This window comes from Phalacrocorax aristotelis, chromosome 3 (assembly GCF_949628215.1).
Source record: "Phalacrocorax aristotelis chromosome 3, bGulAri2.1, whole genome shotgun sequence".
Taxonomy (NCBI): Eukaryota; Metazoa; Chordata; class Aves; order Suliformes; family Phalacrocoracidae; genus Phalacrocorax; species Phalacrocorax aristotelis.
Genome location: NC_134278.1, coordinates 50,707,641 through 50,717,018, shown reverse-complemented (window position 1 = coordinate 50,717,018; position 9,378 = coordinate 50,707,641). Strand labels below are relative to the sequence as shown.

The 9,378-nt window shown below is 48.1% G+C and overlaps 1 long non-coding RNA gene across 2 annotated transcripts; it reads left to right on the top strand.

The window, feature by feature from the left end:
- The first annotated feature begins 3,866 nt into the window (after positions 1-3,866).
- On the top strand, positions 3,867-8,899 carry LOC142054615 (uncharacterized). Of its 2 annotated transcripts, XR_012659613.1 has the most exons (4): positions 3,867-4,626; positions 5,284-5,470; positions 6,759-6,826; positions 8,571-8,899. It is a non-coding gene; the product is annotated as an uncharacterized LOC142054615 (long non-coding RNA). The 2 variants fall into 2 exon arrangements; XR_012659612.1 differs by having other exon boundaries at positions 3,867-5,470.
- Positions 8,900-9,378: the final 479 nt, after the last annotated feature.

The following is a 9,378-nucleotide window of genomic DNA, read 5'->3' as shown; positions in this document are numbered from 1 at the left end:
TTTGACCAGTGCAGAAACCTCTTTGTGGAGCACTTCCTTAGGTCCTGATGTTCCAGGGAAGCACAGCACTTTGACCTTGGGCTGGATTGCAAGCTGCAAATCTAGTCCTAAATGATATTATCGTCTTCATTTATTTATTTAATTGGCATTGCATTACTGTATGGGCATTGCCATTAGATCTCATTGTACTGAGCGAAGGCCCTGCATGTGGTAAGCAATGCTCCACTCCCTGGCAGAATTGCAGTCTAAGTAAGGCAGGCCAGGGCGGGAGAAAGGAAATAAGTAGTAACCCTATTAAAGAGATGATGGACTGAGGCACCGAGCAATTATGTGACTGTGCTGAGGTCATACAGGAAGCCCATGTCAGAACTGAGAAATAAAACTGGATCTCCTGAGTGCCAGCTCCAGACCTATACGGCAAGATTATCTGCCCTCTTCAGAATTCACTGGTATACCAGCTGTACAGCTGTTGTCACACAAGTCACGGTACCAGTTCTTCACAGCTCCACACAGCACGTGTGTGCCCATGATATTGCAGTTTAGAGGCAGAATTAAAACCACAGTGTAATTGCTCCTACACATTTTACTCACCAAACGTGCATGCACAAAACAGAAAGACAGAGGAGCCCTTCTTACTGCTGTTCTGTGGCTGGGCCCACCGAAATACGTATAAAAACTGATCAAAATTGATCTAAAGCCTGCACAATTTCCAGTCTTCTTCCTTTAAGTACTTCAATGCCCCAAGGGTGGGTTTTTCAAAAAGGCTCAGTTTATGGGAGTTTTATCACTGACTTCAACAGGAATAAAGCTAGGCCAGCCCTGAGGCCATCTGAAAGCCTCGCTCACTCATTGTGCCTACTTAGACTGCGAGTGTTCCATGGGAGCGCTGCGTCTTCCTCTGCATCTCCTTTCATCTCCTACCCCTGCTCAAGCCCATACTGTGAAGATGCGTACCCGTCACGGTAACCGATTATACGCATCCGGTGGGGTCACGGTTCCTTTGCGGCTCCAAGTCACCTCTGTGGGCAACCTCAGCCATACGTGGACTGTGCAAGACCCGCAGCATACTGCTTTGGGGAAAGTTAACGTTTGTATGACAGCACCCTGGGTGGGAATCCTCATATGTGATTTTTGCATTGAGATAACTCTTTTGAGCTGCTACATTCAGCTACAGCAGGCTACCATCGGCTCAGTTTTCATTCTCATTCTTCCATTGTGTCAATTCAGAGCGTCACCTTCCTGTAAGGTAAGAGCGTACCACCAGTTCATGCGGCTAACCCAGGTGCATTCCATCCTTCGCTCTGCCATAACCTGCATCCTCCCAGGCTGGTAGCTAGAAAAGTGCAGGTCACGTTACTGGCTTTACCTCTCTTACTGCAGAAGCACTGTTGGAGCTAAGGCTGCATGGTGGGGGTGGGGGGCCTGGAACTTCTCATCATTACATCATTACATCATTACAGAAATCTACCATAAAGTGTACTGCCGCTCAATAAAACGATGTTATATTGCAGTTACATTAAACAACGGTGGCATTGTCTACATGGACTTCACATAAACAAGTGTATGACGGGTAAGCCACCTGCAGCCTGGTCTCTGAGAGGCTCATGGCCACTGCAGTAACCCCATCTCCATCTCCTGCCCAGCCCGTGAGCCCGCGGCTCCCTCAGTGCATTTTTTTGTTCTTCCCACAGTCCCCTACTACATCCTTTAAACACAGGCTGGGCAAAGGGCAGTAGGTTTTGTGACTGATTCAAAGCAACCTGTGTGCTGATTAGAAAGAAATGTCGTCTATAAGCCAGCCAACTTCATACTTTGAGACTTTAACCTTTCTGCCCAATTTGGCTAAAACTGGCTAATGGGTTCCACAGTTATTACAGGGAGATTGGCTGACTGGCAGATAGACGCAGAGCAAGGGTCCAAATTGTTCCATGGAGACATGAAAGGTTTGCCAAAGACGGCTACAGAGTTCTGACTATAAAATTTTCCTCAAAGTGACGAACAGCAATTTAAAGATCGATTGAAGTTGGACTTCAGCCTGTGAACTGGCTGACTGACCACTGTAAGAGAGGGGAGGGGAAAGAAGAGAAGTACAGTAGCAGAAGGAAACAGTGACATTACTACCATGCAGAGAAGAACTCTTTCCTCAACTGATCTCTACAGTTTGGGGGACCAAAAGCTAAGGCTGGAAGCATTCAGCTCGGCATACACCTAAACGTGAGCACCCGGAGGAATTCTGGGCCTGTTTCTGCACTGTGTGGAGCTCGGTGACTGCAGCCATCCACATTAAAAGACAGGATCACCCTTCTGGAAGAAACAATGTTGACAACGAAACCTCAAAAAACCTGGCTGAGTAAGGAGCTGTGAAGCTGAGGAAGTGGGAAAATTGAACCCTATAGCCTCAAGTTGTCATTAAAGTGGCCTCATCTCTGCTGAAGCTGCATTGCCAAGGCCCACCAAAAAGCTGCCCCTCTTAGGCAGAGAAAAGTAGGTTTCTAACAGTGTTTCGTGCACTTGCTAACAACCACAAATAGCACATAGTGGTGTTGCCAGCTTTCTCAGCTTTACTTATGAGTCCTGAAATATTGGTGTTTTTCTGAAATCCCTGTTCTTAAAGTCCCATTGAAGTATCACCTCAGCTTCCATTTTGAACCAATAGCCAAGTTCCTGATGCTCCATGGATGTGACCCAAGTATGCTTTCAGGGCCAGGAAGAAAGGGGGGGGGGGGGGGAAACCCCTAGTTTCATATTTTTAAATCTTTTTAAACCTGGTTTTTAAGTTTATATTATGCTACTCAAAAGCTTGCATCATAATTTTTGAATACTTCGGAGTACATGCAGTTATCAACTCATTATCATTAGGGTGAAAAGAGTCAAACTGCTAAGATCTGGCAAGAAACTCCATCTTTTTATTATTACGTTTGGCTTAGATGATACAAAAGGATTTAATCCTCAGAACAGCAGCTTCGGTTAAGGATTCAAGGAGACATTTAATCACCTCCCCTTGCCTCCTGCCCCATCAGGACACCTCCACGAACCGACCTCTCCAACACGTGTTAAGACAGACAGGCAGACAGGCAGGCAGGCACACAGACACCAACCAGCTTTCCCGCTTGGCTCCGGAGCTGGAGCAGAGCAAAACGCCGCTCTGCCCCGCCACTGACTCGTTGTGCAACCCGGGCATGTCACTTAACCCGTCTCGGTTACCCCATACGGGCTTAACTATACCCACTTATCTCTTAATTACTCCATTATTAAAATTTAACACCCTCCTCCTTTGCCCACAGCCCGGGGGGCAGCGGCCCCGCCCGAGGACCCGCGGCGGGGTTACCTCAGCGCAGGGGTCGGGGGGCAGGGGGGTTCAAACCGGCGGTTGGGCGCCCGCACTCCGCGAGCCCAACGGTCGGCGGCTGCTCCCCGCCTGTTAGGACGGGACAGGACGGGGCGCCTCGCCGCTCGGAGGGCCTCCTGGCCGGCCGGGGCTTACCGACGCCCCGCCGCCGTCAGCAGCATCAAGGCGAGACGACCGGAGAGCCAGGCCGCGACCGCCGGTCCCGCCGCGGCGACTGCCCGCCCCCGCCCCTCCCCCTCGCCGCAGCCCCGCCCCCTCCCGACGGCCCCGCCCCCCGCCCCCGCCCCCGCCCCGCCCCGCCCCGCCCCGCCCGCACTAAGCTAGGCTGCGCCGTGCAAACAGATGATGTCATGCTCTAGAGCCGCGCGTGACCGCTGGGGCCCGCCCTCGCCGACTATTGGCTGGCCCCTCTCGCCCGTCAGGGCAGAGGCGCTTTTCATTGGTCGGCGCCTCCACCCCGCCACCGCCCACTAGAAAATAATAAACAATCGAGTAAAATGCGGCGCGGGGAGGGGGCGCGAGGCGGGGGGAGGGGTGGTCCCGGTCCCCCGATGGCCTTGGGCGGGCTTGGCCGGGTCCGCTCCCGGGCGGCGGCGGTCCGGGGGGGCTGGCTGGGCGCCGGGCCTGCTGCGCGCCTGGCCGCCGGGCTGGCCCGGGGTGAGGGCCGGTGGCCAGGCCCTGCCCGGGCCCCATGGCGTGGAGCTGCCCCTTCGCTCAGCCAAAGGAGAAAAGCCTTTCCTGAAGGTACCGCGGCCCCTGCGCTAAAAACTACCTTCAACCAGAAGCCGCGGCTGCACGGAGGGTCGGGGAAAGGGATCTCTCGGTTCCCCTTGCCTCGCAGCTGAGGCGAAGCCCACCTCTGGGGGGACCGGCAGCCCTGCCCGAGGCTGCCGAGGGCCGCGTGAGGTGCGAGAGAAGGGGACCGGGCGCTGGGATCCAGGGTGCTGAGGTAGGGCGCCGACAGGGACGCCTGAAAGCTACGCCTCTGAAACTGTGGCATTGCCGGTTGTCTTCGTGCGACAAAAAAGGTGGCTGTCCTGTCTGCCCGGTGCTGTGCAGAGAGATGGAGCCTCGATCTTTGCTTCGTTGTAGCGATGCTTACCCACCACAGCCCTAAAATAACCACCTTTCACAGTCCTGCTTCCCTCTACCTGTAAGCATAAGGCACACTCGTATAGCAGAGGTTTTAATCGGGGACCAGGTGAAGAGAATGAGGGCTGCTGGAAAGGATTTCCCTTTGCCGAGGCTCCCAGCCTGGCTTGGCCTTTTGAGAGCAGGTACCTACATACACCCTATTTCAAAGAATTAATTATTTTCTCCTGTATGTGTCCCCTGGAGGAAGACGTCCAAGTACCTCCCACTGTTATTCTGTATCTCCAGTGATCAGAGCACTTGCTCAGGAGCTGGAGATGTGGCTCACAGTCCTTTTCCCAGAACTCTGAGTTTTGTCCTCTGACAAATGTTCGATGTAAAGTACATAGAGCAGACTTGGAAAAGGGGACTGAAATCCAAGGCTGTTCCCTTCCCTTCCCCGTGGCAATGTTATTATTGCTAGGTCATGGCCTCTCCTTGATTGCTCCCATGAATCCTGAATCCCCACCCTTTCCCCCGGGCAGCAGTACGGGTTCGACAGGCTGGTTGAAAATGGAGTGCGTGTTAGGCTAGCCTACCCCCCGGGTAAGATACTCTTCAGGAAGGTCAGAGACAGGCTTCTGAACCCCATCTGGCAGAAGTGGGGAGACATTGACCTTGGGTCTCCTGGCGTGGGGGGCACTGCAAGGCACACAGCAGGAAGGAAGTTCCCCCTGGGGAGTTGAGAAAGGGTTCAAAGAAGCTGGTGAAGTGTTAAGCAAAAGCAGTCAGTGGCTCAGCACATGGTGGGGAAGTCGATGATAAGCATTTGCAGCTGGTTCTCTCTCTTTTCCACCCTGGAGGAACTGGGTGGCTGCTGACTCAGGAGCTGCATCAAGCTGAAGGAATGGGAAGGGGGTCACATTTTCTGAGTGACTGAGACACAGTGCAGCGAGCGATGGGATAGGATAGCGACGGGCACCTCCTACCTGTTGTCCCTTCTGGGAAAAGCCATCACAGCACTGTCCTGTAAGGAGATGGAGTCCGCTGGTACGTGTTGGATGTACTCTGAGCAGGCTGCGCAGCCGGAGCTGTGGGTCTCATCTTGCATGGAGACGTGTCTGAGCTCTGAATTCCAGTGCTGGGCTCAGGGGGAAGAGAAGAGAGGCATGGGGCTGCCTAACGTGGGGTGGTTCTGTGTATGCGAAAAGCAGAATGTCCTGTATCTTGGGATGCTGAAAGCCTAAAAATAGGACTCCAGAGCCTCCAGGATTAGGCGTGAGTTGAGCAGGAGCTTTTGGGAGGGCAGTTCTGAACTTTAATGCCTCAGTTCAGCCCTGTTCCTGCTTCTGGTATTAAAGGCCTTGCATTCCTTGCAGCTCATGTGAATGTCACTTAAACATGCTCGGGGCATGCAGTTATAGCTAACTGCCCTGTAAACTCCTCCTGGAATCTGAAAAGTTGAATTCTTCCATTCATGCGCACCCTCTCCTTCCCTGCAAAATAATTTTCTTCGGTCTAGCAAACAGCTGTGTTAGAGGTGTGTGTCTTAAGTTGTTCACTGCTGTTTTACCTGTGGAGAGCCAATGACAGAGTGAGACCTGATTTTATTCTTTTAATTACTTTTTGGGGGTACCATTTCAGTGAGCACTCATAATTGAATGCATGCCGAGAACTGATCTGCTGAAGAGTCTGTTTCTAAATACGGTAGCTACTCTTCCTAATAGGCATGTTAAACTTAAAATATATCTAGTCGGTATATTATGAGCCTTGTTTTACCAAAATGGATTTTTTTCGTTGGAAGTAAACAGGGATAACTGGGGAGGAACTGTAGCTGAGGTCTAACAGATGTTCAAGTACGTGAAGCTTAAAGAGGAACGTATGCTATTCAGTTTGCTCACAGAGGCTTTGTGACCTGTGTCTTCACAGTAATGATGACACAAGCTTTTTTGAATAAAAGGAAGAAATTAACTGCCTTGGCTAATTGTACCCTTGCTAGCTAACTAGCTAACCAAGGACACCATTTGACTGTGAAAATTGTTGGTGCACCCAAATCTCTCAGCTGGGGAGAATATCTGAAGTGAGAGTGTTCCCCTATCTGTGGGTTAGAAGGGCTATTTTAAAATCTTCCTAACAGGAAAATTAAACACTATTACTTCAAACCAGTGGTGCACTGCTTTGAAAAATTAAGACCATATGGAATCATTTATTACTTTTCAATATGTATTCAGTCTCTGGTGCAATTTTATGTACCTGCTAATGCATAAAGTCTTTTGGAGCAGGAATAAAGCATCACAAGGCATGATTTAATGCTATAGGATCACCAAATCTGTTTCAGATTACTGGATGTTTCAATCTGCTGAGAAGAAGGGGATGTCCCTGAACCAATGAAACAGTGATGAGGAGGTGGGGAAGCCCATACATCTGAAATGCTTTGGAAATATAGTGCACGTATTAACAAAAACTTTTAAAGGGTTCAGTGGGCATTTGGTCACATAAGAGATACAGTTATGAAACAAATTATACTAAGTAAGAGGAAAGTTAAAACAAAGTCAATATTAATAGTACAATATTTGCCATTTAAAGCATCTTAATGAATCATGTTTTCAAAGAGTACAGGCCCACACAAGCATGTGACTGAAAGAGAAAATAAGAGCAAGTAATCCGGGAGTGCACAAAAGTGCCTTTGTTTATAGTTCTGCAGTCACTGGAAGTGCCTATTCTTGTGCTTATTCACAAACACCTCTGGCTCTTTCTTCCAGAAATCCTATCCAAATGTTTTTGTTCTGACTTCATTAGAAGAGGACTTTGTGCTTCGGTTCTTTTCGTACGACTTCCACAAGGTTCAGTCTTACAGTGCCCTTCCTCTGGCACTCTGGCGAGGGACTGAGATGGTCTGATGCATTAGCTGCTCTCTCTTTTTTTTTTTTTTTTTTCTGTTTTTTTTCCCCCCTGAGTGACAAGCTGTGGGGCAATCTTTGCTCTCAGGGCCTGGGCATTTTCCCTTCACTGCTTCAGCAGTGACCAAGAAGAGGCCAAGGCTGACAAGGTAACCACGCATGGTCCGTGCCACCTGGCAATGAGCTCTGCAGGTGTGGGAGGCAATCTTTATGCCTTTATCATGAACCCGAGAGCAGCATAACTGTCTGGCTAGTTACAATTTAACAGAAAACCCATTTTTCATCTTGCTGTGTTGTTGTGCTTTCTTTTTAATGTCATTTGTAGAGTCTCCCAGTGAGTGGGAGCTTCAGTTTTGCTTTGTATTTCTTTCAGATGCTGACAAAAAATTTTTCATACGAACATGGTTCACTAGGTTACTGAAAAAGAGCCAGATTCTTTTAGAGGCATAGGCAAGCTAAAAAGAGTTCACAGTAACTTTTATACTTCAGTCAAACTATTTTGTCAGTATATATTTGTCATTTATAACCAGTAGATTAATTGACTCGTTCTTTTACTAGGGTTGAAATCTTACATTTTTAGAGGAGTTATTAAACAAGTAAATTAATCTTCAGCTTTCCCGTAGCACTGAAGCTTGTTCATCACTGTTGTGCCTTCCATAATTCATTAAACATTGGATAATCGATAGTAGTAATTTAAAATACATTTAGGTCTTTCATTTAAAACATATGGAGTATGCACGCTTCTTCTGGATCGACACCTTAACGTGACCTCTCCGCCCTGCTCAAATTATAGCATCAAAATAAAATTCTTCAGGCAAAATGAAGGCAGTTGAATGAATACATAATTAGGAGTAAGACAAATACCATAAGAAGTAATTGCTGTCTGGGTATAAATTTTATCCAGATCCTATTATTTAGCCCTTGAAAAATCTTAAACAATATTATCTTTAAAGTTCTTTAAAACTTTCCTGAGAGTAGTTGTCAGTTTAGGTATGTATTCTGACTTTAAGTATGGTTGGTAAGACTATTCCTTGCCCATAGATGGCAATAGCATTACACTGTTCAAGTAGCCCCCAGCCTACAAAATGAGGCTGTGATGGTGGTGAACTTGGGGAATGGAAAGAAAAAGAAAAGATATCTTGCCTTTTTGGGGTTTTTTGTGTGTGGGTTTTTTTGTTTTTTTTTGTTGGTGGGGGTTTTGTTTTTTCTTTTGGCTGCAGCAGTGGTGATGGGGACTGTTCTACTTGCAGGAATGTTGGGACTAATCATGTGAGAAAAGATCCTGGAGTGATGAGGCAGCATATTTCCCATGTCTGAGGTCAGGATTTATTCTGTGAAGCTGACCTTTAAAACAGCCTGAAAATGAGGAACGTGGCACCAGAGAGCAGAGCAGGAAGCATGAAATGATGTAAGATATGTTTCTTCTGCATGTGAAATACTTTTTTTTTTTTTTTAAAGCTCCAGATTAGTGATTTAACATTTTCTGCCACTGACAGAATATAAGAAAGGGGGAAACTGTGGAAATACAGAAATTGCTATTGTTCTAGTCAAAATCTAATAAAATATTAGCCATCAAGTATTTTTGTTCTCTTCTGTTGAGATGGGGGGGGTCGGTATCTTTTCCTCAAATCACTTTTCCCTCAACTTCCTGATCTGAGAACCCTGGAATGGTAGAAAAAGTGGTATTTAGGCTCAGCCTGGAGGCCTCATCTACCTATAAGGGGTGTGAAGTGCCACCAGCTTTGTTGGTATTGGATACCTGGGTGACTGCTGTTTGAACTCTGACAAGTGACAGCAGGACAAATGCTGCTGTGATAAGTCTTCAGGGTGCTGGTGCTGGGTGGATGTTTGATGCAGGATGGGCAGCTCAGGGACCCCCCAGGGCTAAAGCATCAGCCCATATGAGGTTGCCAGCCCAGGTTTGGTCCCAGCTGCACAGTGATGCAAGACCACAGATGTAAGCCTTCCTCTCTAAGCTTATGCAAAAGTGTCTTTACTGCCTTTTCGTCTTTATTTCTTGCCTTTTCTTCCTGTGTTCTTTCTCTTGCTGAGACTGCT